Consider the following 27,427-nt stretch of genomic DNA (forward strand, 5'->3'; position numbering starts at 1 on the left):
AACCCACCGATGTGTGCAGATTTCCTGCTTTGCAGCCCCCCCTCCTTGCTGCACCGTGCAAGCTCAGGTAGCTGCTGAGTGGGGTTAGGTGGGCTTGGGAGACCTAAGGCCAAGTCACTGCTCAGCAGGATGCTTAAGTTTGTAGCTCTCCAAAAATATTGCTGTACTGTTCCTCACCTCCTGTTACTTCTCCAAAGAGAGATACAGTGACACCAGCTATTATCAGTCCAGTACATATGGGGCTCTCTGAAAGAAAGAGAAATTTCCTTCTATTCAAACCATGCTTTTGTGGGTTCTCCAGACAAGGCATCTTGCTAGGCCCACACTGTGTCTGCTCTAGCTCAGATTCGTGTGTGTGATTCAAATTTATGGAAACAACAGTCACATGGAAATGATTGTGAAAGTCACACGAAATGATTTGTCATAGAAGCTCCTTATTCTTGTCATAAATGGCTATAGTGAGTTAGAGGAAAACACACAAACATAAATGGGATTTTTGCTTCTTTCTGCTCCATGCTCTGCTTTGCTGTTGAACAACTGCCTAGTATTTCAAATAGCTTAATCCCAGATGATGCATCCCTGTGAATATACATATCCTGCAAGGGACTTCCACATCAAAAATTATACAGTGCATTAAAGAGGAATTCACTTCTGTGGAATGAGTTAAAGAGAAGGAGGCACTTTTAGATTTTTTTTTTTATACTCGACTGAGCTAAGTAAATGTATTGGGTTATGTTTCACCTTAGGATGTTCTTAATGAACTGCCAGAATCAACCTAGAAGTGCAGTTCACAGTAGAGTGAAAAAAATCAGCTTATAAGCCTTCAGAAGACCATAAAGTAATACTTAACAGACATTATGATTAAGAATGTACCATGTCTCACAAACCTAATTTCACCTACAATAGAATAATTGGTATTGTAGATTGAGTAAAAGCTGTGGGTGTCATATAATTACATACTGATATTACTAATATTTTTGATAATGTCTTTGAAAATATTTTTGTAAGCAAACAGTGAAATTAAAATGTGAGTAAAAATTCATGATCTACAACTTCTTGGATTTCTGCTGTCCAAATAGTCATCAATCTTTCGTAGTCCATCAGAAATTATGTTGGATGTTTCCATAGGAACATATCTTGAGCCCAGCATTGCAGCTGATTGCAAAACAAAAGAATAGAAAAATTGAAATTTAAAATTAGTTTTTAAAATGGAGAAATGTTTCTGGTAAATAAGATGCAATTCAATAAGGATAAGTGCAAAGTACTACATTTCTACACAAGTAATGAGCACTGCAGTAAAGAAACAGGGACTAAGTGGCTCAGTACAGTTCCCCATGCTAGTTGTCAAGCTTATGAAGAACACCACCACCTCACCCCTCGTATTTCCTCTTTCCTCACTCCTGGTAGGGTCTCAGTTGGAATTCTGTGCCTAGATTTGCATTTGCTGCATAAAAAACAGTACAGAAATCAGTCAGAGGGAATCCACAAGAGTGTAAAATCATTAGAGGTTTAGAAATATGCCCTAAAGCCAAGCTTGAAAGATCTGAAATTGTTTAGTCTAAAACAAAAGAAGACAGAAAAGAGACCTGATAAGAGTATATAAATATGTAAAAGGTTGCTGAAAGAGAGTAACAAGCTGTTCTACATGTTCACTGGGGTAGCTTAAAAAGGAAATGGCTCAAAGTGCTGCTAGGGAACTTTAGGACTGATACTATGAAGATCTTCTGAAGTGTAAAGGGACTGATATTTTTAAATATTATAAAGATAGCAAAGGACTGGAACTGAGTTTTGTGAACAGGATGTCGAGTCTCCGTTTTTTAAGGCTACTTTTATAAGAAAACTTGCATAGTTATTGTTCAGAAATTACTCTAGAAATAACTGATCCTGCCTTGGATAGGTAGGATCTTGAACTCCATTCTTTATTTCTGATTTTATTACCCTAATGCAGACAATCTGTCTGATTAAAGAGTATAAAATCAGATATCAGAAGTCCTTAAATGAGTTCAGGAAGATAACTCAGAATTTCAGGATAAAAGAAAGAGAGAGATGGATTGAAATTAGAGATGAAGAAGTTTTCAGTTAAGAATATTGCAGACTTGTAGTTTCAGTAGTGTGATAAAACCACAAGGCAAAACCCAAAGAGAAATACAGTGAGTTTGAAAGTGAAAATGGTTGTACAGCCAGAGTTTGAGGTCTAGGGATGATCAGAGGATAAAGTGCTGAGGGTGGGGGGATCAAAGAGAAATATATAACAGATGGGAGGGTGGGGGAAAGAGAAACATTTCCTCCAGATGGCATATATTATCTCCTGGAAAGATTGGCAAGATAAGAGAATCTTACCAAGAGGATATACTGTAAATAGAGCTATACTAACTATATTATATTAAATTCTATTCAGCAAGTAAGAAAAGACTTCTTGTAAATTAGTTACTCGTTTAAAAGTGCAGATTTCATGTAGTAATTCAACTTGCTCCATTTGTACTATCGTTATTGTATCACTAGGTATTCACTATATAACTATGCATATTTTCTCAAACATCACAAAACCAACCTCCTTCTGTTTTCCATCTCTTCCCTAACATTCTTTCTTGATACAATCCCATTTTATGTGACCATTTTTTTCCTTTTTGGCAGACTAAGAAGGTTCAGGGGCCTGCAGATTTTATGAAACTTTTTATGGTGGCTTGGCTTCGTAGAAGGATAGTGTGGATGTCACTGGATATCAGCCAATCTTTCTGTGAGAGGGTCTGCACAGTGGGTGCCAAGAGGGCACCCACAATTCAGAAGGCTGAATTGTAGAATTAATTACAGAAACAAATATAGAATTAATTCTAGAAATCCGAGTTAAAAGTTTAAATTTAGGAAGAAACTTTTAGCCTATTCCATCCATTAAAGGACAAATTGTTCCATTTAACTTGGAAAGGGTTAGGGCATTTACCATAAAAATGGTACCTGCCTAGAGTATATGATGCTTTTCTCATAAAATTTTTCTAGTTAAACAATCAGTCTAAAGCAATGTTGCCGAAGAAAGGTGGGTTTAGGATTCTTGCCAACCTCAAGTTTTCAAACTTCTGAGCTTTTTTCTATTTATGAATTTAAAAATTAATAACCTACATTTGGGGGAATGTGTTTATGGTCTTTTTTTAATAAAACTGGGAGTTGTGTTTTTGAGCCTCTCTCTGTGAAATGAGAAATGGAAAATTGTTTTATTATGGAACAGAAACTCTCAAATTTCTGCAGTAGTTAATGTTAGAAGAAAACCACTACATTCTCATGATTTGCCATAAAATTATAAAAGTTGGAAATTTTGGTTTAAGTTAGAGGCCTAAAACTTAAAGGTAAGTAGAACTACTTCTGAGGAATTAAAGAAAAGACATAAGCATGATGAGGAAAATTATAAAACAGCTTCAGTTTTCCCTGTGAAGGCTGAATGATGGGAGAAGAGTTAGCAGAACTCGAAGAACAGGGTAGGGAGGTTGGTAGGATGAAGGAAACCGTAAAGAGGAGAACATGGGATCAAGTGTGGAGAAGATAAGAAGGTTAAGTGTGACTTTCACAGGTCAGTCCAAAGGACCATGGTCCTCTCAATTATGGTGACTTGAAACAGATGCTTGGAAAAAAGTAAAGTCTGAAGTGACACTTCTCACAGTAGATAGTACTGCTGATTTGGAAGCAGCAATTTTCTCACATTCTGCCACCACTACTATGTTTTAAACTGGAACTCTCAGCCTGACTCTGTGACTCAGACTAGCCTTGAGCAAAAGGGCTGGACTGCGGAGATGGTTGTTAGACCCTCTTGCCCAAGCTATGGACATTTTTATCAGCTTAGGCCTGTGAAATCATTGGCCAAAGCAAGCTAAGAAGACAGGTGTTCCTGTTAGACCAAGCTGTTTGCCATTAGGTTGCATTTGCTTACCCTGGCACGTTTCATATGATGTCAGCACACAAAGAATGTTTCTGCAGATAAAGCAAATGGCAAATGATTTCATGAGCCTGTTTGTGACAGATGTGTGCAGTGTGAAGAAACATTGTAGCACAAACTTGCCGAGATCATGTTATTCCAGCTCGTTAATCACATTTCTCTGGTTTGTCTCCACGGATGACTGTCTGTGAAAACTCACTAGTGGTCACGACCAGGTTTTCTGCTTGCCACCCCCTCCACATAGATGCCTGTTGACATTCTTTGTATCTTTATCAAAGCCACACTGAAAGACAGATGGGTGTTGTACCTCTTTCACGTCTGCTTCACACTCCTCTTCCATTCAGGGCCAAGAACTGCCTTGTATAGGAAATCTCCCACAGCTTTGCAGGATAAAAAAAAAAAATTAATTGGTTTAATCAGTGTTCTCACCAAATTATCCATGTGCCTTATCAAAATAGGTTAAAACCATCATTGCTTTTTTTTTTGGTGGTGACTGGATAAAAGAAGAATAAATAATAGATGCTCCAAATCAGAGGAATTTGCATAATGAAATTACTGAATAATATTGCTACGGTGAAATCGGAGCATAAAATGTATTTGGAAATGTGCAGATTTTAGGGGTATTTTTTTGATGGGAGAGAGGAAAAAGAGGAGATGCTTGTTTTCTCTCCACTCCAAAGAACCCAAGGGAATGTATATTTACTGCTATCCCCAGGATTTCTGTGTGCTCTTGGCCCAGTCTTTGGAAAATTTTGCTAGTCAAGGAGTCATGCATGCCTGTTTTCTCATCCTTTACTTGTCATGGAGCAGCTGCATTTCAGAGTTGTTAGGAAAGAGCAGTGACTACATATGGAAAAGAACAAGATGAATATATCAGTATTTGCAGTTGAAATCAAATCTGAAAATATATAAATAATGTGATGTTCATCCTTGCAAGAGAAAACAAGGATTCAAAAACTCCATCTGTAGTGGTGCACAGACTCCACAGACAAACTTTTTACTGTTGGGCATTTTTGGCAGGATGATTTGGAAGCATAGGTTCTCTTATGGTTCTTCCAGTTTCTTGGTATTCAGGCACAACAAGGGCTGAGAAGGAGGTGATGTGTCTTTTAGACTCTTCTCACATGGTATTTCCAAGGTATTTGCTGTTGGTGCAGAACTCTGCCATTTTTGCCATGTAAGTCACTCATTTCCCTCATTTAAATATTTCAGGGTAGACCCACTGCTTGATTCCTCTCTACATGATATTCTCTTTTCTTGAAACTCAAACTTCTCATTCCCATTACAGTCTCTGGATGTAATTTTAATTTCTTTTCACCTCATCCACACCAGCTCCTATTGGCTCCTCATCTAATCTGTCAGTAGTGACTTCCCCAGGTTCTTGAGAGATTGTCTCATCAGAACTACTTTGTTTAATCTCACCTTTGTGTTTTCATCTGGCTTCTTGAAGAATCTCTCTCCTCCTCTCCTCCATTCACACTCTGCATCCTTCATCCCCACATTTAAAGAGGTGACTCTTATCCCAGATGTCAGATCTGGATGCAATGGACTTCATTCATATAAGTGATAAAATTTGTTGAAGTTAAATTAGTCCCTTTTCAACATATAGCTAACTTTGCCAAGGATTCTCTATAAGGATCTCATTTTCTACAGTTTCACATCAGGCTGAAAAGCTTTTTGAATGGCAAAATATTCCGTGGAATATTGAAAAAACCGCTGCTAAAGGTGTATGTCAGGTAGCTTAGGGAAAAGTTGTGCATTTCAGTGCAAATTCACACTGCTCTATCAGACACTTCGTGCAAATATCCCAAAATTTTAGCTTGCCAAACTAATCAGTAATCACAGAGTCACGGAATGGTTTGGGTTGCAAAGGACCTTAAAGATCATCTAGTGCCACCTCCCTACCATGACCAGGGACAACTTCCACTAGACCAGGTTACTCAGACCCCCACACAACCTGGCCCTAAACAATTCCAGGGATGAGGCGTCTTCTCTGGATGCCCATCTTCTCTGGGCAACCTGTTCCAGAGTCTCCCCACCTTCACAGTAAAGAATTTCTTCCTAATATTTAACCTAGACCTGCCCTCTGTCATTTTGAAGCCATTCTTCCTTGTCCTATCACTACACATCCTTGTAGAAAGTCCCTCTCCAGCTCCCTTGTGCCCCCTTTACATACTGGAAGGTGATAGAAGGTCTCTCCAGAGCCTTCTCTTCTCCGAGCTGAACAACCCCAGCTCTCTCAGCCTGGGTGAGGCTGAGAGAGGTGCTCCAGCCCTCTGATCAGTTTCATGGCCCTCCTCTGGACTTGCTCCAATAGGTTTGACATCCTTCCTTTGTTGGGCATCCCAGAGCTGGATGCTGCACTCCAGGTAGGGTCTCACAAGAGCGGAGCAGAGGTGGGGACTCACCTGCCTCCCCATGCTGCCCACACTGTTTTTGATGCAGCCCAGGATACAATTGGCTTTCTGGGCTCTCTGTGCACTTTGGTGGGTCATGTCAAGCTTCTGATACACCAACACCCACAAATCTTTTCCCCCAGGTCTGCTCTCAATCCATTCTCTACCCAGCCTATATTTGTGATTGGGACTGCAGACAGTCAAGTCTCTCTGTTGTACCCAGTCCACAGGGTATAACCAACCCAGTCAATTGTGATCGTATTTCTCCCTGCATATCATACTCAAGATATTTTCAAAAATTTCACTTCTTCATATGTAAATCAACCTGTCCTTCCTATTTTTTCTCCTGTTAAGTATTCCCCATCTTATGTTTCAAAAAAACTTTTAGATGAAAGCATTTATTATGTTGAAATGTTTTTATCAACAAATAGCAACTCATCTGGTATCAATATGATAAGTATGGTAACTAAATATGATTTAGTAACACTAAAAAGTTTTTTCCCCATTTTTGTAATACTCTTTTCTAAGTGCCAAAAATATGTTTTTCTACTGCAGTTGATGTTTTCTTATAAAGACTTTTTAATAGTAGTGGTCTAAAAACATCTGCTTGTGGACAGAATCACTTGGGATTTGGGTTGCTTTTTGATTTCCACTTCTGTCTTCAGAGTTCAAATAACTCCCACTCACCTGACAGCATCAAAACCAAACCAGAACAAAAGTCCATCTGCTGCAGGTTTCCCAATGCACAGCTGACAGCAAATCTAGAAGGGAGTTGAACCTAGGGCCAAGTGCAATGCAGCTTTTCATTGGTAGAGCTCATGTGAATTCAAAGGGCACCAGAAGAGATCCTGGCACCAAACTCCACAAAACTAGACCTAAAATGTTCTAAACTTGTTTTTAATAATAGTGTATAATCTGGCCAGGACACTGAGGTTAATGTCTTTTCCCTTGTGAAATGTTCCATGAGATCTTTAATTGACCACAAGCCACCAAGAGTAAGGTTTGTCTTTCTCAGCAGTACGGTGCCTCTTTGAAGCACATCAGACACTGGCTTGATGCCAACTTGGAGGGAAGACTGTCATCTTCTGAAGCACTGCCACCCTTTCACTGCAGCATCTGTCAGTTCTTTGAGATCACATCTCCCGTTAAGATTTTAGCAACTCGGAGTCTGCATTGCTTTACAACATCCGGAGAGATCATAATAAATGTTTGTATAGTGTTTGACTTGAAGATACGACTTAAGAAACCTTGAAATGAACAGGTGATAACTAAGGTTCTTTACTATACAGGCAGGCTAAAATTTCCAGAATACGTACAACTTCCAAAATACAAATACAGCTTTCAAGACACAATTAGAAATATCAAACTGAGTTAGCTAGTGAAAAGGCAAAATGTATTGGGAACTTAGATGCCTTAGAAGTCTGTCTCTTCAATCTGACAGCTTCCTCTTATATATCTAAGTCTATGGTTAAAATGAAACAGCTTTACTCAATTTGCAAGAGATACAGGAAAATCATATGAGCTGAAGAGCCACTACAGTTCCCTGAGGAGAGAAAACCCTAATGTATCAATCTGCAGGCACTGGCAGAGGAATGAAAACTTCAGCACAGTGTTGGTTATCAGCCACAAGACAAAGGCTCTTCAAGACGAGCAAAGCATTTAGTTCATTTCATAACAATTCTCAATGGAATTTAAAGTGGGTGTCTACTTTCAGGTTATAGAAATCACTATTTTACTGATACATTAACTCTACTAATATTAAGATTAGCATGGACACCTAAATTGCATGTGGACATGTACATTGCAACTACTTATGACTCAATCCAGTCACACACATATGGATCTATTGCCATTTGAGCTGCATTCTATCTGGTCTGCAGAAGGGCACTGACGCTCCAGAAGGGCTTAGCTCTCCCATATGCCCCATTTTTCCTGGCAGCCCTTTGAGAATGTGTTAAATACATTAAAATGTTTAAAAATCACATTTTTAAACTGATACTTAGTTGAATTCAGACCATCAAGACTAATATGAGAGGAATCACATGCATTGTGTCTTGTTTCATTTGAAAGCTTGGAAAGAATTAAGTTCATCTTTCACAGAAGACACCGTTAGTCTTTCCCCGGGTTTAGGTGGGAATCAGATCAGCTGTGTGCAACAAAGGTAACAGCTCAGGAGACTGAATAGCCGTCCAAACTCACACTATCCAGACTGCATTATTTAATTTTATATAAAAGCAAAGCTAGTCAGAATCAAAACTTACACTCATCTAATGGCTGGTTTTTTATCTCAGTCCTGTAGATAGATATCTGCATCCCTGATAAAACCAATGAAGTTGATACCAGATATGTATCCAAGACTCAGATTTTATAACACAACAAATGAAGTTTGATTCACTTTGTGAGCTCTAAAGTTCTGTACTTGGTAGTCCCAGTAGTCCAAGCAAAGGCCATACAGGTCTGGCACTTGCCCTAACAGCTGGGGGTTAAGGCAGGGCAGTCACCCCAACAGTTACAGTTGAGGCATATTGTAGAGTGGAAAGATGTTGGTATTATGAGTCCTGATGAACATTTTCAGGAATTTCTGTCAGGCACTGAGCATCCACACTGCTTATCAGTTAAAGAAATTTGTGGGGTGTCTAGAGCACTCTTAAAACATTTTGGACAATCCAGCTTACCCACTCTCTCACTGACAGCAGTGGAGGCATTCCAGCTGACTCGGGAGTCAACAGCAGTGGGACTCAGAGCACACTTCCACTGCCAGAACTCTCAGAGCAGAAGCTCTTTACAGTAAAAAAGTCCATTTATGAGTTGAAATGCAATACATGTCATTTTCCTTTTAAAACTTCCTTACACATATAAAGTTTTGTTTCTTGGCTTGCATACAGTTGTCCTGTCCTGACCAAGCTGGATATCTAGCTGTCTGTTTCCTAATAAAGCCCCTTACAACTCACACTGTTGGTATCTTTATGCCAAATTCCATTTATGAATTTGTTTCACCGGGATGTTCATGTACACCCAGAAATCAGTGAACAGCAGACACTTCACATTAACTCATTAATCCTAAATTCATGCAAAGACTCAAAAAGAAGAATAAGGAGACCAATATCTCTTTTTCTTGTTGTAGCTGTTTTTCAAATTTGGCTTTCCTTTGACAGAAGAGGGAGTAGAAGACCATGGGGGGCTTAAGAATTGTCCCTAGCAAACTCGTGTTTCATCTTTTAGCTCGATTTTCACATTTGAAAATAACGTCAGCTCCTTCCCTCTTACTCAATAAGACTTTTTTAGAAAGACATTAGAGGCAACCATTTTCTAAAATCCTAATATAATGAAACAGCTGAAATAGGAGCTTAAAAGAAGGCAACTGAAAAAGAAATGTATTCCCCACCATGATCATAACTCAAAGTTATGTGTTTTGAGAACTCTAACAAGCTAATCTGTCTGGTTTTAGTTTTCAGTCACAGATGAACTAACAGCCTCTCATTTAAGTTACTGCATGGAACCACTATGAGCTTAAAGAAGCATTAGTCATTTTATTTGCATTCAAAGTGTTGTGTTATTTAAAACGTAAGGAATATCTCTTCCCTTAAGAAAGGAACATATCCTGCATAGCAAGGATTAGCAGAGAGGCAGGAAAATCTGTGTTAGCTAAAAACTGATTACATAGACTCGTTTGGGTTGGGCAAGGATCCTTCTGTGTCATCAATTCCATTCGACTGCACCAGTACCAAACTGATGATACCAATTGGATTGTGGGATGGAATAAAGTATAATTTCAGACAGAAAGAACCTAAAATTATTTCAGTGTATGTGCATGAAACTAAGGACCTTGAACTGTTCTGATCTCTCTACTGTAGAAAACAGTAGCAAGATTTGCAATATTTTCGCCAACTTCCTCCTTAATATCCGAGTTTGATATTCAAATTGTACATTTTAATTCTAAATGTTTGTTGGTTCCGTTCTCACTGTTTCTTTCAAGAATGTTACTAAAAGTCCTTCAAGAAATAGTTGTAAGTAGATTACTTGAGATTTAGCAACCATACTTTTGCCACAAAGCAAAGAAGGTAATATAGGACCTTCAGCTTGTTTGCTTCATTAAGGCCTGCAGAAGTTAATGAAAACAGTTCTAATTGTGGAAATATGCTTCCATTCAAGGAAAGCCGTGCTGTGAGCGAGCAACTTTATTCACAACAGGCTTCCTCCTCCATAAACTGTTTTAACTTTCGCTCAAGTCTGTTGTAGTTTTTACGCTGCTTCCATTTGGCATTGGGTCAGGCCTCTTCAACGATGAGTTTCAAACCCTGATAGATAGGAGAATACTCTATGCAACAATAATTCAAAAAAATTACCACGTTACAGTGGAGCATAGCGGAAAATTCTGCTGTAGTAGGAATTCTGGTCTTTCATTTTGGTTTTGACCTAGAAATTATCTGACATGCTATAGACAGATAAATTGTTACCATTTTTTGATTGTATACATAGTTTTAAATAAGCTCAAGCAGCTTTTTTTCAGTATGCTTTCTATTTTTTTCATATCATTATCCCTTAGTCCAGTGCTATCACTATAGATTTCATAGGCAGGCAGAGACTATCTTTAAAAAAAATGAAATTACATTATCCTTAACTTACTAGCTACGTGTTCTTCATTTCTCAGAGACTGATAAAGCAGTACCCAGCTAGGCTTAGGACTGTGTTACCTTTCATTCAACACGTGTCTAAGTCAATATGTATCTTGTTTTCCTGTAGATAGAAAACTGATCAGACATGATTACATGGCAATACATCCCCGACTTTTATACTGTAATATATTTCAGTTCCCAAGGAACCATAGGAGGTGAAAACTTTGTTCAGAGTAAGCATTTTAAGACATCACTGTGTAAGGTCTCAGGGAAAGAGACTGCATGTGTCTTCCTTTCCAAATAGCTTCTGAAAAAAATGCCTTGTGTATAACTTGGGTCAAAGGCGTCCAGATTGTTGAATGGAAGGACAGAACAAAGCTCTGAATTTCTGTAGCCAGAAAATTTCCATGAAAGAGTGATTTCTGCAGTCCATGCTATGGTGCTTATGATGGTCATTTGTCAAGGGGGTTGAGTTTGAGGTTTTGGGGTTGGGGGGGGGGGGTGTTGTTTGGGTTATTTTAGTGTGTTCTTTACCCATTTAGAAGCTTCAGTATAGTGTGACTTTTTATGTGGCCCACATCTATCATTAGCTGTTGTTTCTGATTCTTAGTACTTCTGTCACCTTTTCTGTTAGACTATAACAATTTAGGAAAGAGGGTTATGGTTTTCATTCTACAGAGATAATTTTGTGGACACACATGAGAGTATATAGACATCTGTGTCAAGGAATTTCTTTCCAGACCTCCTAGGGGAAATTTTTTATTTTCTTTGCAGGCTTTGAGAATATTTGTTCTCTGTGGTATCTGCTCTGTTACATTCTGAGTAATACTGGTAGAGGTTCCAGAAGCTGTTTATGTGAGAGGTTAATAACTCATTTACACAAACTGTTATTCTCCCGACCAGCTTCATAGTTCTCTTTCACAGAAAATGGGGTTTGTTTTGCTTTGCTTCAGTCCTCATGACATAGGTCAAGATTTTCCATGGGCAAATACAATCAGGACTGGTATAATTTCATAACTCAAAATGGCTCATAACTCCACAGAAATTTTCCATTAGTGAGAGATCAAATTTACCTCAGAAATCTGTTTTTATGAAAACCATAGACAAAATATTCTTGAAGCCATCTCCTTTCATATGCATGGTAATAGCCATTTTGCCTGAGAGTGCATTTGGAATTGTTGGATTTTCAAGTTAAAATTTAATAATAAAGGAATTTATTGATCTCACTCTTCTTTCCTCACTAAGTCACTGGTCCTATAGAAAGGAAAAAAATTCTGCACTTTTTTAAAATTAAAATTTATGCTAAATATTTTATTTTCTCAGTATAATACTTTATTTTCTCACCAAAAGGAAAGTAATTCTTAATTTTAAAGAATATTTACAAATCATTTCATATCTGTACTACTTACAGTAATGGGCTGGCTATTCTCAATAACACAACCAGGACCACATCCTCCCTTATGGCACATAAGGATAAACATGATGGAAACCATAGCTTCAGTGTTGTCTTTTCAGTCCACTAGTTTCAGGAACAAATGTGGATATCCATTAAAATTAAAGGAGCTCAGTAAGAGTAATCAGGAGATAGTAATTAGGATCAAAGTCTTCTGACAGGTGTATTCTATAAATAACAGCAAACAGAAATAAAAAAATGTATGCTGTAATTAAAAAAAGTCTATCACTAAATTATGTCTAGCACCTGTGGAAGACAGCAGTCAGCACCCAGCCTATAAATTTAATATTTTTTGTTCACATAAGCAAGTCTCATTTCTTGCAGACTTGCTTCTGAGCTCTGCCATTACCTCACTGAGGATTTGTGCTCACGGGTGTATTTGTGTAGCAGTGGAAATTTTTTTTCAACAAGTATGAAAAGAAAGCCTGCATGTTTTTCAATTTTGAAAATATTTTCCTTGGCTAGGAAAGTGATAAACTCAGTGGCTAAATATGATGTACTTTCTAGGGTATACTTCTTGGTTTGTACCTGAAATAGGACACCAAACGCAATGACAACAAATCTCTTAGGTGACAAAATTAGCACAGTAGCATGAACTTTGCCAAATAAACACAACAAAGCTCTCATTAATCTAGATTTTTTGAGTTATGGAGTGATACAAGTAATTTATTGCACATATTATTGATTTGGTACCATGGAATGTTTGATTGTATCTTTGTAAACTTCGCTCTGTTACCGGAGAAATATTGTAGTCACTAAAAAAGCAAGTTGTCTTTTAGTCTTCTGGGTATTTGCCTGAGTTTTCATCAACTTCAGACCACAGTGCCCAAAGCTGAAAGGCCAGTCAACAGTCAACTGGATGTGTAATGGAAGTTTCCAACACTGGGATTATTGTACTTTACATACAACTGAGACCCAGCAAAGGTAGGCATATGGCAATTGCCCCACTGTTTTACTAGTGTGACTTCCTCTTCCAAAAGGAAACTTTTATTCCAATAAGAACCTGCTTTTCGAACTGCAAAGCCCACATATGATTACAGGAGACCTTAGGATAAGTGCTAAGATATTCGGTAGTGGTGCCCGTCAGTTTGTGGTAAACCACAAAGCCAGAAAGTCTCCTTGTGATTTCACAGTCTTATTGGCCTACTTGGAACATACTGATAGAACTTCCTCCATTTTCTGTTACCTTTCCCAAAATTAATAGTGCCTGATGGGTAGGGAGAGCAACCTCTTTCTCTTATTTTTAAAAGACTGATTTATTAAGCAAGTTTCCTTTCTGGAGTGAGGTGTCAGTCAAAATGAGCAAAGGAATATCTCATTAGCAGACCTTGATGGGACTTAGATTTGAGGTTTGAGCTATTCATGATGTAGGAACCATGGTTATACCACAGGAAGAACATCTAGTCAAGAGAATCCAGTAACCAGAATTATAGGTGTCTATGGACTTCAGATTGCTTGAAGTGGCTGATAAGCATGAGTTTGGAGGACTGGAGCTTTGGTGTCAGGTGCTGAATATCTGACTATTCATCTGTTTAGCCCACACAATAATACTTTGATGTATTTTCATGGAGTGATGGATGGAAAAGAGATGTAAGCCAGTAGAAACAAATAACAAGAAAAATTATTGGTAAAGATTATGTGTCATGCTTCACCCACTATTACATCTGATTCTTCCTGATAAATATTGTAAAATTTTGCAAGTAGCTTCATTTTTCAGTTAAAATTAAGTAGTCTTACATTCAGTTGAAATAAAAATGTGCATATAAGCCAATTCTGCCTATAAAAATATTTTAGTAGTGGAAATTAATTGCTGAACAGACCAGTAACATGCAATAAATGTTACATTTCTGTTCTAAATTATTGGTTTGAGGTCCAAGATGTTAGTGACGGCTGTTCATTAGTCTACACTCCTCTCTCAATCTCATTTCCTAGTGGACAGGCACCCATATCAGAATCATCAGCCTTGCTAAGTAATAGTTTCTGCATCAGCCTGGAGACTAAACTATCCTCCCATAAACTGAGAAAGCCTTTTAGCATCATGTATTTCACGCTGTGCCTGTGCTGTGCCTGTGCAGATAAAGAAATGATGTCTGTCTCTTTTGTTGTCATATCTACTTTCATTCACAAGCACTAAGCTTGTCTGAGCACAAGAATAATAAAATGAAAAAGCTAAATCTTCCAAAAAGATTTTTAATTGTTTAGCTTGGGTATACCAAAGCCTGTCCAGTCACTGTAGGATATGGGATTTCTCTACTAAGTATCCATCCGGTGCTTTGGTATAACCACCATTCAAAATCTCTTCTGAACTCTTCAACCTGATTAAATCCCATGTGTGCTTACAGCTTTGTCACTGGTCACATGCACATCAGCACTGACAGTGCCAAAGATATGGCTATACCCTCAAAAACCTGAAAGAAAACAGATTTCCCATATCTCTTGCTCTAGTGATGTAAGCATAGTTTGTCTCTACAGAACACAACCAAGGGAAAGAATGCCTTTTTAATTAGTGGTTGGACAGCTAGACATGAAAGAGTCTGAATCACCATCTCCTTTGGCTTATATCCATTAGGTTCTGCAACACTTACAGACGGAAGTCTTTTGATCCCTCCACAGGTTAAGCCATTCCGTTTTATCAAATTAAACCCTGAACGCATGCAAATACAAGGGATCAGAAGGATCCCTGGGGACCTAGTGCAACCCTGAGGCAGAAATAACTACAACCAGGACACTAAATATTAAAAAAATTTTATCTAATTTCTTTTTAAAAAGTTGCAATGAATAAGACCCTCGTTATGTGATAGATGTTGGTACTTTAATGAAGCAGTAAAAATATACAATATAAATCTTATTTTCCTTTTGCCTGCAGATGAGAAGAGATATCTTCTTCTTAAAAGGCTTTTACATTGTGAAGTGTGTTATATCTGCCCTCGGTCTGTTCTAGACTAAACAAACACCGTTCCTTCAAGTCTTCCTCAAAGTTTATATTTTTTAAACTTCTTATCAGTTTTATTGTTCCTCTTTGTACTCTAATTTGTCAGCATCTTTCTTGTGTTGTATTGTGCCTAAACTGATACAGTTCCAAGATCTCACTGGACAGAGAACAAATTTCTCTTTGTTGTCTGTGACACTTCTACTGATTTGACGCTTGCCATTTTTGTACTACAGCCAAAATGTTTGTTCATGTCTGACTTGTCGCCCACTACAATCCTCCATCCACTTCTGTTACCCAGTCAGCCGTTCTCCATTCCACATCTATTTTCTATAACACAGGACTTTAACACTAGTTTCCTTTCTTAGAGATTTGAATTTTGATCCTGCCCCTTTCTATTTGCCATTTAGGGCAAATTATAGACATTTGGATTTCTTTAAAACATCTAAACAGGCCCAAAAATATCCCTCTGAATGTTGATGTTTGAAACCCTTTCCATTTTGATAGTATGAAGTCCCAACTGCTTGTTTTCAACAGTATATAAATCACATATTTACATGTTCTTGTACAAGAGGATGTATGATGTGACACTCTTTTATAGAATTTGGCTTTTATTACTTCACCTTCATCCACTGTCCCGTTAAAGTACTTACCCTGGAACACTCTGGAAACGAGCACAAAGACAGTTTACCATCATCTTGGTATTTCCTACTGCCAGTCTTAGGCCAGTGGTAGATATTATGCCTTTCTTTTATTAAATCTCACTTCTGAGATCCTTGGGGTTCCAGAGGAAAGATGGCTAAATGACTGCTCCAGGTTTTACAAATTAAAAGGACAATGGTAATCCAAGAATTGCAATGTTGTTGTCAAATCCAAACTGCAGAGACTTTATGCTTTTCTGCTAGACTCTATAATAACAAAAAATTCCATCCAAGAGTAAGTTCTTGGGATTGAACAAGATTTGGATGTTCTTTGGGAAAGGATGTGTGAAATAAATTTGTTACAAGATCTTTTATTGTAATAAGTTCAATTATAAATACATAAACATATTCCTAAGTGATGATTTAAGCCTCTACCATTTTATTTGCATTATGATTTATTCCAGAGACTTTTATTAGTTTGTTTTGAGTCATGAAAGATGAATTTAAAGAATGAACATGATTTTCATGTACAGAAGAGTATGGACCAGATGAAATGTGATACTTTACTCCACCCAGCAATGGAGAGCCACTTCCCCTTAATGGATTAAGCATTTGAAAGGAAGAAAATAGCTTCAGATTTTTTTCAGATGTTTTCTAAAAGTTGGATGAACGCAATCCATTCTGTTTCCCACCATTTACTCGGAAGTATTGCCTCAAGATATGGATGATTTTGCACACTGATATTCCACCACACCCTGTAATACAACAATTAAACATGATAGTAAAAATTACCACATTCTTCTTTATTATGCCTGAATTCAGACATTGGCCAAGATTGTGAACATATCTGAGACATTTAGACTTAGCTGACAGAATCTGTAGGCCTGGGCAACTCAAGGGTTGTAACTTCAGTACTTTATTCCGTGAGGTGTAACTATTATCTTTGTTTTCATGTATCTTCCATAGTGTCCTAATCCTCTTTCTATTGTATGAAAGTAAGTATTGCAGTCACTTTAAGCAAAATAAAAATAGGGCTAAAATCTTAATATCAATTGTATGTTTGCAAAAAATATAGATATGAAGAATTTCTGAGCTGGAGTAAAGGAATAAAAATACGACAGATCTGGAAAACAGACATAATATGCCAAATCTTAACTTTGCAATCTTCCATCCTTTCGTAATGTTTTTGGTACCTTTTCTTGTACATTTTGTACCTTTTTTGATACTTTTTTTCATTGATTGCTTTTTTTTATTGTTTGTGTTTTTTTTTTTTTTACCAAGAACTTCCTATGGGAATGTATCTAATGAATACTTGAATCTTATTGGCATGCACATTCTCCAGTTACCAGTTTAAATCCCTTTGCATAAACTATGTTACTACCAGTAACACAGGAGTGAGTTTAGCAACTTTATCTTTAGTTGCTATGGCATAACTTGCCAATACCATGACAAAATATTATACTACTTTTGAAGATGCAATGAAGATATTAAAGATTCCGTGCTGCCCTGTACTTGTCTAATGCACAGATTTTTTTTTCTGTACTCTGAAAGAACTGTTTGCATAATTTATTCTAGAATGCTTTTTAGGATGCTCTAGTATAATTTATGCTTGGACTTTTTGTGAAGTAGAAATAAAGTCATTAAAGGCAGGGTCGTAACACTGTATTACTATACAAAAACAGATAAAAACCTCCAAAAACCTAAAAAAAACCAAAGGAAGGAAGATCTAGAAGTATCATGAAACTGTTTTTGCTAGATTGTAAGTCTCCAAACTACTTTGATCACAGTGGAAAAACACTGTGGAATATCCCACACGCATTGTTACTTTAATAAGATGCAGATTCTAGTAGATGCTCACAAGAGTATTTTAAACTAGCTGAGTGATATTGAAAATACATGTGCTTCCTTAATCTGAACATTTATATTAAGCTGTTTCAGATTTAAGTTAAAATTTCTGAAATTAAAAAAGAATATGTGAAAATATAGCTTGATACACCTTTTGAGAAATAAAAATCATTCTCAGTTTCCCTTATATTTTCTCTTAATTCAGGAGAACTGAAGGCTCAGTTTTACAATTTCCTGACTCCCTAATATTCAAAATTAAATGAAGAATAAAATTATCCTCTCATTGATATTCTCTCATGCAGTCTAACTGATAGACTAACTGTGGAAGTTTTCTGCATAAGATGACAGAAGAAGTAAGGAAGAATCCAAGCAGAAATTGTCAAAATCACACTCCAGTAAAATCATCCAAATATTATCTTCATGAAAGTGTAAACAAAGCAGATAGAACTTGGCTTTGGAATTGTGGAATGGGAGAAGATTCTAATTACAGAATCAGCCAATAAAGGATTATAGATTTTTTTCAGGAGAGAAAAAAAATCTGCAAGATCTCGAACTATAAGGAAAGTTAGAGACTGGTTACTGGTATTAAAGCACGCACTTGTGATGCTCTTCCAGAATCGGACCTCTCTAATGGGTCCTATAAACCAAATCCTGTAAAATGTGTCCCACTCTGCAGCCCACTTTCCAGTAGAACTGTTAATATTTTGTAGAACAGTAAAGAGGAGAGGAAGGTCACTGAGAGGACAAACAAAAAGAAGGATGTGTAGGAATACACCAAAGTTTCTACATCCTGTGCAGAAGTGCTCCTCACAGTTTACTGCAAACACAACACTGAGGAAGTCTCTCCAGTTCATCCCTGCCCACATAACCCACTTCTCCAGACTCTCACACGGGAAAACACACACAAACCAGGGCTGCTGAGCAGCTCCCAGATGGAAGATTCAGTCTCTCAGCCCACATTCACACTCTGTTTCCATGAGTCCATTCAACTTGAGCCTTTATGCAGGACCTCAGCTCTTAGCTTTTATCTCCTGTGGCAAGGGAATGTCGTGCTAGATATAGACCTTCAGCCAAAACTCAGATTCTTAATTTGACCCAGATCTGGGGCTTTATTTAATGGAGCTTAGCTGATTTGTGTGTACTGAGAATGTAGCCTATTGTCCAAATTAGAATTCCATTTCTCAGCAACTGGGTGAAATAAAACCTTGACTTGTGAACACAGAGGTCCAAAGGCAGCAATATAAATATTTCTAAATGCGCAACCTATATTTATATTAGATTTAACTTATTATAAACCATATCCAGCATATTTAACACAGGATTAGTTTATTAAAAAAAAATTAAAAATAGAAGAGAGTTCAGAAAAGATTAACAAATACATTTGGGTAATCCAGGTATAGATTTTAAAGTGAAGTTAAGAAGCACTAAAAAAGCAGCTTGCAAAACTGCAGATATTTGCACATTAACAAAGACTAAAACGATATAGAAATATACTCAATGCCTTGTTTTAAGTTTTACCTCTTGCCAATTAAAAAGGATGTGTTTCAGACTGCTTAACCAAAAGCAACAGAGAATTCTGAAGCTTCTAATATATGATTGCTGTGAGTATGGGAGACTGGATATGATGTAGCAGCATCCTCAAAAGTAGCTCCCATTGCATTCTTCCTTGTTTTGAGCAGTGGATAAGCTTTGTTCATACTTCTCAAAGCTATTTTCTTACTTTCTGTTGGAAGTCTAGTAGGTTTATTTGCTTCACCCTCATTACAGCACGAAGCGTACACATGGCAGAGCCTGCTCACCCTACAAGATGCCAGTAGATGAAGCTTTCTCAGTAGGCATAGGATTTTGGTAGCGTGCTTCAAAACATCTGTCCTACGCAAGTTGAAATTTTTTAAAACCTTATGACAGGAATAATTTTTGATAGGAGAAAGTACATTGTTAAAGCAACCTCACTTTGCTAGTAAATCAGCGTTCCTGGTCACTAAAGCTTAATAGTGAACAGGTAAACAGATTTCATTTGGGCTGAAATAAACATTGACCAATTAGCGCACTTTTCTCTAGACTCATTCTTAGAAATAGGTTTGATTTTTTTCCAACATTAACTGGTATGTGGCAGACACCCAGGATCCAGCGAGGGTGATGAAAAGCCTGGCAGACCTAAACCAAAGTAAAAATGATGCCTAAAAAAGGAAAGCAATAGAGCAAACATAATTGGCAAAACATGCAATAAGGGCAACTTTTCTCTGATTGAATAAGAAAGCGTTCTCATCTTTTTGATGACCCAGAAAGTCACAGATGCAAATTTAAACGCATTGATCAATGGTTATGCAGAAAAAGGAAATACATAATGATGTAGGGATTCTACACAAAAAATCCACTGTGAAAGAAGTAAAAATATGTCAGAAACAAAGACATCAATTAAAATTTGTTAGTAAAGGACAGATTTTTAGGGTAAGATGCTTGTTGACACACAATTTTCTTGAAACTTCCTGTAGTTACAAATCTTTCAAGCCCTTAAGAAACGTGTAGTTATAAGTTTAAAAAAATGTGCTATCTTGGATAATAAAGAAGAAATAATATTTTAGTCATCTAATTATCATTATTGCATGGTGAACAACTTATTTACTCAGCTGTGTGTTTGAATGGAAGACTGATGTTCTCTCTGGCATGCAGGAAGAACAGTGTATAACTGACAGACCTACAGCAGAGCATAAAAGAAAAACACTTTTCAAATTACTTAGTAAGCAATTTACAAGTGTTTTCTCTGGAGTTCAATTCATCAGTACAAGAATGCATGATTTTTAACCAAGTCTTTATACTGTGTAAGTCTTGACCAATATGAGACAAAGACCCAAGATTTAAAGAAAATTAGTAGATTAAATGCAAAGAAATAAGTACAGATCTATGCCAAGAATTAAAAATTCAAAGAGTAGCAGTGCCCAGAGACAGGATGAGGAGCAATGGCCATAAACTGAAACACAAGAAGTTTCACCTCAACACGAGGAAGAACTTCTTTATATTGAGGATGACAGACCACTGGAACAGGCTGCCCAGGGAGGTACTGGAGTCTCCCTCTCTGGAGATATTCCCAAACCCACTTGGAAACGTTTCTGTGTCACCTGCTCTAAATGACCCTGCCTTGGCAGGGGGGGGTTGGACTAGATGATCTCCAGAGGTCCCTTCCAAACCTAACAGTTCTAGGATTCTGTGAATTGAGAAAAAATTGCCACAATAAACAATATGTTGATCAAGGCTGAAGATACTTTTTTAAAAGGAATGTAGACTAAAAGTAATTAATTTATATTTGAATTTCAAGAAAATATAGATGCTTTGCTGCATTGCCACTGAAGAACAATGTATCTGCATTTGGAAATTTTTGTATGTTATTAAATGCATAAGAATTGCTAAAGAGAAATGATAGAAAAATGCAGAAAATAACTTAGGGGTTTGCTATATCACTAGACCTAAGTCCTCAGTTCTCCTAAAAGCACCCCCCCCCCATATTCATGACCAAAGACCAAAATGTACTAGAACTCCAGAAAAGGAGGCAACATTAAGGTTCAAGTTCACTTTCAGTCACTTCTTAGGTGCTCACTTGTATCTCCTAATACCCACATGCTCTTGCTTTCTGGTATTACTAAAATCACCCACTTGTACTGGTACTGAGTTAATTCTTCTCAAGGGAGAGAAAGAAACAGGTCTATTGCATCTCAAACATGGAACTATGGCATATATTAGCAAAGGCAGGGCACACAGAAATGTATTTTCACCTTAGGCAAATATAATATGAGCAGGTGGATAATGGCCTGTGGTTCTTCATAAGTGTTTCCCCATCTTTGGAACGAGTTGGCTCCTAAGAAGTTTCTGTCTCCCCCAGCGTATAACCAGACTGATAGAACACAAGTATCTAACACCAGCCCATAGTGTTAGATATACTTCAGGAAAGATTCAGAAAGAATCAATGCTATTTTTAGAAAAGTAAAAATGTTCCATTTATCATGCTCATTCCAACTTCCAAAAAATTAAATATTTTTCATGCAATGGTGAAATTCCCTTCTGTTGTCTTGGCAAAGAAAGGCTACTGTGAACAGATTTTGTACATCTGCTACATCAGGAAAAACACCTGCTGACAATTTTCAAGAGTTTCCCAGCACATAACTCTCAAGAGCCATTCAAAATCTAAATGGCATATAAGTTTTACAATATTGTATGTCAGAGGAATTGTGTTTAGTTTGTCTTTTCATGCAAAGATACAATCCATTTAGTATGTCAGTGCACAGCAAAGGCAATGTAAACTGCCATGCAGTGTTTCAAGTGCCAGATTGAAATAGATATTCTGGGAAACTAAGCATTTTTCTTATCTTCATTATCTGAAATGGCCAAATGAAGGCAGGAAAACATTAGGAGCAAAATATTTAGAGGAACATCTCTTTAGCACTTCAGCAGGGTAACACCAGGCAGGTAACTCAGAGTAGGAAAACAGCTACTAACTGTAATATATTTGGTACATTTTCAGGAAAAGTTCTTTTTTCTTTAGTTTAAGTATTTTGAATGTCACTGCCTGAAATATTGTAAGTCTTGGCTCACACAAAACAATTCATGGGCCATTTCTCTTGACAAAACAAGTAGAAGTTGTTTTAACACTTCTATTTAACTAAATAATACCATTTAAAAACTATTTAAAAATAATACCAACAGTTTTCAGCATGTGCCTGCATCCGACCTCATTCAGTAGGTTTCTTCTCTAACACAATATTCTGTACTTGCACAGCAGTTTTCCTATTACAAAATAATCTGCATACTTCAGAACAGCCAACTTTCTCTAGGCTGTCCATGGACAAGTCATAGAGCATTTCAAAGTAGCTTAGAATTATCATCTTCAATTATTTTTATTGCCTGCAAACACTCTGTTGTTTTCTTGGAGCGTATTTCCTTCATGACAGGTGCTGTCTGGGGGAAGATCTATGTTTTTCTTGCCCTGGTAAAGTGATTTGAAGACTTGGCTAAGTTTTAGCTCATCAGTTTTTAAGGGTTTCTGTGGGGTATTTTTTGTGGGTTGTGCTTTTGTTTTAGTTGGTTTGGTTTTTTGTTTGCTTGTTTGTTTGTGTGGGTTTTTTTAAGAGATTTTAGCTGGACAGGAAGGGTAATGGAGAAAGTGCTACTTTTTTGAGGTTTCTGAATTCCTTTCTTAACCTTGTGGGCTGGAGGGCACTGATGCAAAGCTAGAGAGTGCCACCGCGTGGTTAGAGACTCTCTCGGCTGACTAACACAATAGCTTGGTCCTGCAAAAAATGAAGTGTTCAGACTGAATGGATTAGGGTCCCGAAAAAATCATCACGAAATGGGCTCGACTTCTCTAAGGAGGTTAAAATTGCAAAAATGGGGACATGAGAAAGCAGTGAAGCTCTTGCTTTCGTAAAGAGACTAACGGGGCACCAAGCAACCAGGAATGCTGTGCACCAGTTTCCACTCAAGAAATTATTTTGTACAGAGGTACATAATGCAAGGCTTTCAGAGTGTGGGTGATGGAGCCCAGCCATCCATTAGTCCAAAGTGAACTGCTTAGCCATGAGAGGACAGGGCTTCACTCCCCCGTACACACACAAAGCATGTCTTTTTATCGAACCAGGAGAGGACAGACCCCTGGACTACTGAGTACAATACTCTGTATTTTTCTCTTTAGAAATGTGAGCTTCTCTAGGTAGAAACTGCTTTCCAATAATTAAGTATTCCATACCATGAAAGCATCACTACAATTTCTTTCTCTGTAATCCCATTTTAAAAATGAAGGGGTGACACTTGGCATCATTGCTTGATTAGAGAGCACCATAAATACGTCATTCCTGGATGAGAAAGTACTGTGAGTATCTAGTTCTGTCTCTGACAAAGTTCTAGACATAGAGCTGCTCCCAGGCACCAGTTCATGGCTTCCTGGAAGCAGAACCTTGTTATTTCAAATCAAGCAGAAATACCTACAGTGTGTCAGTGCCTGCAGAGCTTTTAACAGCTCAGCAGGACTTTTTGGCTCATTGAGAGTATCAAACTTTTGTTACTGATCGTTTACATAACTTATTCTGGTTAGAACCTCCTGAATCTTCATGTGCATACTATGTCTTTCATTTATCATTCAAACATTCCATCCCTCACTGTTTTTTCTAACAAACAGACTCTGCAGAGGTATACCCCACCTAGGAGGCATCTTTCTATACCCCGTCTAGGAGGCAGCTAGACTCCCCGCTGTTCAGCCTGTTTGCTTCATTAACCTGAGAGAATGTTCTAACAGTTATCTAGACAAAATTGATTATTTACTTAACAGCTCTGGGAAAACAGAATTTGAGAATATCTCAAGAAAATCAGACTTCCATTTATAAAGACTTGCACCAGGAAGCTCACCAGGTAAGATTCATCCCACCCACATATGGGATTCTACATTGTAGGCAGTTGATCATTCTCTCATGCTAAAGAGAGTAGGGCCATCTAACAGATGTCTCCTGAAGGGAAAATAAATCCTACTTCTCCTGATTGGATTAACAGGACTTAACAGCAAAATCCTTTAGCCCAGATTCAGTTCCTCCCAGAAGTTGTAAATTCCAACTTTGCTGTCCAAATGCATTGGTTGCATTTGTTATTACAGAATCATAAAATGATGTTGTGCTTCCTCGAGAAAAAGGTGTATTTAAAGACCTCTCAGGTTTTGAACAAGTTTTTACAAATTAAAAAAAAAATACCATTTATATATATAATAGGAATGCAGTTCTTTGAAATCCTATGTCCATGATGCACTTTAACCACACTGAGTAGAAAAAACACAGAATTCCCATGTCATCAGAGCAAGGAGAAAATTCAGATCCTGCTTTTTGAAAAGCTATACATTTTTATATTCTGTGTATATTTTATATACAGTGTATATTTTATATTCAGTGTATATTTTATATTCAGTGTATATTTTATATTCAGTGTATATTTTATATACACTGCTCAAGCACAATTTAATATTAAAGGGTGAATTAATAATATAGAACTAAACTGATACAAAAGCAAAAATTCTGTGGAATGAATGCAACAAGATGAAGTAGCCATGAAAGAAAGAAGACAAGTCTTGTCAGCAAAATTGAATTCCAGATAAGGAAGTGCAGCTTCCCTTCCGAGAATACAAAGAGACTGCCTATGATTGCGACAATCAGAACCAGCAAGAGATTATAAATTTGTCTAGTCTGAAAACCAAATGAAACAGAAAATAGACTGTCAAGCACTGAAAAGCAAGTTAATGAACAGAGAGCACCATTTTCACAGCTCTGCAGAGATCATACAGGACTTCTGTTGAGTTTTCAGGTCAAAAAATTGAAGCGAATATGGGATAATTAATTTCCCATGCTTAGTGGAACAGCATGGCACCAGCATGAATCTGAGTCTTCAAGGTAAGTTCCTAATACACCCAAACAGTAAAAGTTTCAGCTTCACAGTGTCAAAAGAAAAAACAAATGAAATGCTAACAATGCTTTTTGTGTAAAAAGCCTTCTAGAAATAGCAGGCACAAAGTATATAAGCTCAAAGGTACGGTGCTAAAAGGTCACTTTACTTTCTGGACCTTGAACTAGGATCAGGACTGTAGAGAGTTACCTTGTCTACCTAAGTCATTAAATCTCTTCGAGGTAACAGGTCACAGTTATCATGGTAGTGACAATTATCTGTTATATAGACAGAAGACAAGGAAGACCTTTCCTTGGAAGACCAAGGAAAAAGATGCACTTCCTGCTTCCCTGGAAAGTATCTTAAGTGTTGGTCTATCTCAATTTTTTAAATATATATAAAAAATATAAAATATATATATACATGTACAAATGCATACAGGTATAATATACATATAATATACATACATATATATATGTATCCTTACTTCCTGTAGGGAAGAAGTAAAAAAACTGACAAAGAATTCACAAGGTCAAAAAGACAACAAAAGTCAGATACCAGAATGTATATATGGAAAGAATTCAAAACATGCTCTGAATGACAAATTTTAGAAAAAGAAAATTCTTAGGCAAAAAACAAAGCCATGAGATTACATAGACACAGACTAGCAAAAAAGGTGGTTTGTACCTTTCCCCAGGTTTGACAGTATAAACAAACATATTATGTAGCCAACAGCTCCTATCTGGTTTCTGAGACTACGTGTGCAACTTCTATAAAACACTTCTGTATTTCCATTCTTTGTCATGCCTCTGAAGCGTGAAATAAGCCAGCAGTTTCTGCAGGAAGTTCTTAGAATAAAAGGCATTCTCTCATAATGTATCTGAATATTTAATTGTAATATTACCATACTTTAAGACACTTACATTCCTTCTCAAAATATGCAGCCTGATCTAGTATGTCATTTTTGCTATAGCTTTGGTATGAAAATGCTTTGAAGCGCAAAGATTTAGCGCAATCAAAATTAACAATCTAGATTTTTTTGCAACTGAAGTGAAATAATACATTTTTCTGAACAAAATTTAGCTATATGCAACACAGTAGGAAATGCTGTAATAAGTCTTTGTAGGCAGTACTGACAGTTCTGAAAAGGGTTGATTAAAAATTAAAAAAAAAGTCTTTGAAAATAGGGAAAAAGACCAAACATATGACAACTGAAATCCACAAAAACTCACACAGTAATAGAGCTTTCAGTTCTGGAAACCAGAAAGCTTATATAGTTACTACAACATGTACATAAGTGTTTTCTGGAACTAGAAGAAAAAGCTTAAGTACTGCAGTAGGTGAATTTGACAGAAAATGAGAGGTGATGTCTGGGGAACTGGATCAAAAAAATTCTCAACCACACCTCACATGCTTGTGCAAATGTATTTACTTGATGTGAAAATAAAGTAACAGAGCTGAGTCATGGAAAGAAAGGCCACAATTCATATTGAGTGTTTTTTCCTCTATAACACATTATTAAATATTTTTCATTGCATTTAATCATTTTCCAGTATCCAGCAAGGCAGAAACAGATAGCAAAGAAAACTGTATTTAAAAAACAAACAAACAAACAAAAAAGCCCCAAAAAACCGGAAACAAAAAACCAACCGGAAACAAAAAACCAACCCAAACCCAACCCAAACCCAACCCAAACCCAACCCAAACCCAACCCAAACCCAATAACAAAACCCAAACAAACAAAAACCAACCAAACAAAAACCAAACAAAACCAAACAAAACCCAAACAAACAAAAACCAAACAAAACCAAACAAAAAAACCAAAAACAAAAACCAAAAAAAACCAAACACAAAACACAAACAAAAAAAAAAACAAAACACAAACACAACCAAACACAAAACCCAAACACAACCAAACACAAAACCCAAACACAACCAAACACAAAACCCAAACACAACCAAACACAAAACCCAAACACAACCAAACACAAAACCCAAACACAACCAAACACAAAACCCAAACACAACCAAACACAACCAAACACAACCAAACACAACCAAACACAACCAAACACAACCAAACACAACCAAACACAACCAAACACAACAAAACACAACCAAACACAACCAAACACAACCAAACACAACCAAACACAACCAAACACAACCAAACACAACCAAACACAACCAAACACAACCAAACACAACCAAACAC

The sequence above is a fragment of the Chiroxiphia lanceolata genome, chromosome 4 (assembly GCF_009829145.1).
Source record: "Chiroxiphia lanceolata isolate bChiLan1 chromosome 4, bChiLan1.pri, whole genome shotgun sequence".
In the NCBI taxonomy this organism is placed as follows: Eukaryota; Metazoa; Chordata; class Aves; order Passeriformes; family Pipridae; genus Chiroxiphia; species Chiroxiphia lanceolata.